Raw genomic sequence first — 3,517 nt, 5'->3', positions numbered from 1 at the left:
ATTGACATGTTTCGTGAATATTCTGCCTGAAAAAAAGCAAACAAAAAAAAAGTGGGGTTCTAGCTTTTGACAGAGGGTCAGAAAGTTTTGCGTGGGGATGAAGCACAAGTCTTTAAGATAGTTATTTTGTCTATTTGGAGACATTTAAAATTAACTTTTGGTTTTGGCTGTGTTCCCCCAAATTGAAGTTACTGGATGAGGGTCTTCCAGAGAAGTGGTTTTTAGTGTACATATAATTGAGATCCTAGGGTGAGGGGAAGAGATGATCACAGCCCTCCATCTCCCTCAATCAACATTATCCTATTCGTTTTATGGAAATTGTAGTTCATATTCTGAATTAATTAGATTATACAATCAGTTTCAAAATCATAATGCAGTGGTGTATTAAATTTAATAATGCATAAAACTTGTTAAGGAAATTTAAAACTTTAGGACCTAGATGAAATTCAGACATGAATTTTGTATGGAGAAATGAAACAAAACAGTTTTATTAGAGTCATTTGCTTTATTACAAGGGAGAACAGCCACAGTATCATTTAAATACTGTAGCATTCATCACATGCAATGCTTCCCAGCAAACTAATTTAAGATAGACTCCAGACAAATATCTAGAGAGTCTATCACCCTCCTGCCTCTGCCTGTTTTCCTCATGAAGATCAGCAGGCTTAGTGAAAACAGATTTCCTAAAATAAGCATTATCATATACAGAGAAGACTGGAAATCATAAATGATGCAAGCAACGTCCTTTGATTATGACAGGAAGCCTGCATATGTAATCTTTGTAGCGAATAAACATCTTCAATTTCTAGTATTATATCATCCAATTCCAGGAAAACATTATCATAATATGAAATAGATGAGAAAGTAAATAGCAATCAGAACTATCTGGCAATGAGAAATACTAAGTTTTCTCTCTCCTGAGTTGGGGCAGCTGGTCTTAGTGAGAAAAGCTGATGTAAGGTGGTCCTGGGTTCAAATCTCAGTGCCTGTGTGACTTCCAGCAAGTTACTAAATTTCTCTGAACCTCAGTCCCTCTGACCATCATGTAGTGGAAACGATCCTTCCTTCCCATGGATGGCACAGTATTTAAATGAGATAATGTACATTTAGCACTTTCCTCCATCCCACATCCCCTCTATGTGGAAACTGTAGTTCGACACTCACAGTGTGCTGGCCATCGCCTCCAACGCTGGCTCCTCTCTTGAATATTTTATCTTTATAGAGACTCCCAGCCACCCAACCAGAAAGCTAGTAGTTGTCCACAACTCCTCCCTCTCCTTCCTCCCACTGGTTCCGAATGCCTCCCCACCCCTAATTCATGTCTGAGTTAGGAGTCAGATGCATCTACTTTGAGATCCCTGGTCTACATGTACTTCATAATATGTACCTAACCCACAATGGTGAATGCTCAATAATCTAAAATTTTCTCAAGGCAGGAATTATATAAACATTGTATTATATATATATTTTTATCTCTAGAAATGATATCTATGGAACTGAAGTGAAATAAAAGAGCAACAGCTCAATAAATCCCACTTTGCTTTCTCTCTGTTCCTGCTTGTGCTCAACAGGCTGACTTGTGTGGCTCTTGTGTCATTGGCTCTTGCCTTGCCATCTCACACAGGACCAGCTCTGTGGGTATTTCTGGTGGGTCCTTGTGGGTATGTCCCATGATCCTATCACCACCCGCAATAACAGAGAGCACTGAGAGAGTGCTGCCATCCCCATTCTATAGAGGAGACCCCGAAGCACAAGGCATTCAAGTCCCTGCTGGGTGTTAAACAGTGAGGGAGAGGCAGAATGGGATCGAACTCAGGTCTAGCTGATGCCAGAACTCACACCTAACCATCACACTCTATTCCCTCCTCACATACGTCTGATCAGTTAACTGTGGCATCCATCATTTTATACCCTTTCATCTCCTTAAGCTTCCCTCTCGACGCACTGCTATTGCTTTTGGTTGATGCTGCTGGTCCCTTTCCCAAAGCACTGCAGTCCTTGATCTGCCAGAATTGGGTGGAGTTCTCTCTCTCTCCTTTGTGCATTAAACTCTATCAGAGGAGTATCAAAGCTCCTCATGCCCCAATGTCCTACAGAAAGTTTCATGAAATGAAATTCATCAGGTATGCCCTGGTAAAGCATAGGGCACAGCTGGCATCTATTCTGATGGGTTGGTGGTCTGTTCTATTTGGTCAATGTTTCTACCATACCAGGTATTAAATAGTTTGACTATCACCTCTGCTTCCAGAGTTACCTCTCCACAGGAAACCATCGATGAGTGCTCATGGGGCTCTGAGCCAAGAGTTTAACTTGAGTAATGGACACATCCTAGCTGCCTATCCTCTTGAAAGACCGAGATGGATTTGGATGTATGGTCAAGCTGTCAGTACCAGAATCATTTAGGATAGCTTTTCTCCCAGAAGATTCCTTAAACCTTCAAGGAAACAGACATCTGCTGATCTAGCTCACTCTGCTAGATGTGTCCAGACACAGCTAAACATTAATAGTATATACATTTTGGGCTCAGTCTGAGAGGGCCAACTTACTTGATTGCAATGAGAGAGGAATGGGCATCGTGGTTAGTTTACGTTTCTGGTTAAATAATAATACGGAGAAACTCCTTTTGTATTAAAAATCTATGCTTGTGATCTTGCCGATTTCTCTTTGTAATCAGTTTTTATTTTATACATTTCAAGGTAGGTTGCTAGTTGCATACTAATTCATAATTGTTATAGCTTCTTGAAGGATTAGCCTTTTGTCATCGTGCTTTTTTTTTTTTTTTTTTTTTTACAGTGAGGAAGATCAGCCCTAAGCTAAGATCCATGCCAATCCTCCTCTTTTTGCTGAGGAAGACTGGCCCTGGCTAGCATCCGTGCCCATCTTCTTCCACTTTATATGGAATGCCACCACAGCATGGCCCGACAAGTGGTGCATCGGTGCGCGCCCGGGATCCGAGCCCAGGCCGCCAGCAGTGGAGCATGCACACTTAATCGCTACGCCACAGGGCTAGCCCCAAAAGCGATGTGTCAGAAGTGGGATTCGAACCCACGCCTCCATTCGGAGACCAGAATCCCCAGCACGGGGAAGGGGTGCTTGAGTCTGGCGCCTTAGACTACTCGGCCATCCTGACACCCTATCACGCATTTTTATTCCTTTTGTCTTAAATTCCAATTTTTCTGATAATGATATTGCTAAATAGCTTTCTTATAAAGGAATTTATTCATGTTTTCTTCTAGAACTTTATTTTATTTTTTTGCTGAGGAAGATTCACCTTGAGCTAACATCTGTTGCCAATCTTCCTCTTTTTTTTTTTTTTTTTTTGCTTGAGGAAGATTCTCCGTGAGCTAACATCTGTGCCAATCTTCCTCTATTTTGCATATGGGTTGCCGCCATAGTATGGCTGCCACGTGTGATGTAGGTCGGAGACCACGAACCAAACTCCGGCTGCTGAAGAAGAGCATGCTGAACTCAACCATTAGGCTACAGGGCTGGCCCCTAGAACTTTTATTTTTATTTT

General features: G+C 41.6%; 1 non-coding gene across 1 annotated transcript; it reads right to left on the bottom strand.

The window, feature by feature from the left end:
• Window positions 1-3,024: 3,024 nt before the first annotated feature.
• On the bottom strand, window positions 3,025-3,130 carry TRNAL-CAA (transfer RNA leucine (anticodon CAA)). The gene is made up of 2 exons: window positions 3,093-3,130; window positions 3,025-3,070 (listed from the first exon to the last, which is right to left on the bottom strand). It is a non-coding gene; the product is annotated as a tRNA-Leu (tRNA).
• Window positions 3,131-3,517: the final 387 nt, after the last annotated feature.

This window comes from Ceratotherium simum, chromosome 2 (assembly GCF_057802395.1).
Source record: "Ceratotherium simum simum isolate JZ-2026a chromosome 2, ASM5780239v1, whole genome shotgun sequence".
NCBI lineage: Eukaryota > Metazoa > Chordata > Mammalia > Perissodactyla > Rhinocerotidae > Ceratotherium > Ceratotherium simum.
The sequence above is the reverse complement of the archived record's forward strand: the minus strand, read 5'-3'. Positions and strand labels throughout refer to the sequence as shown.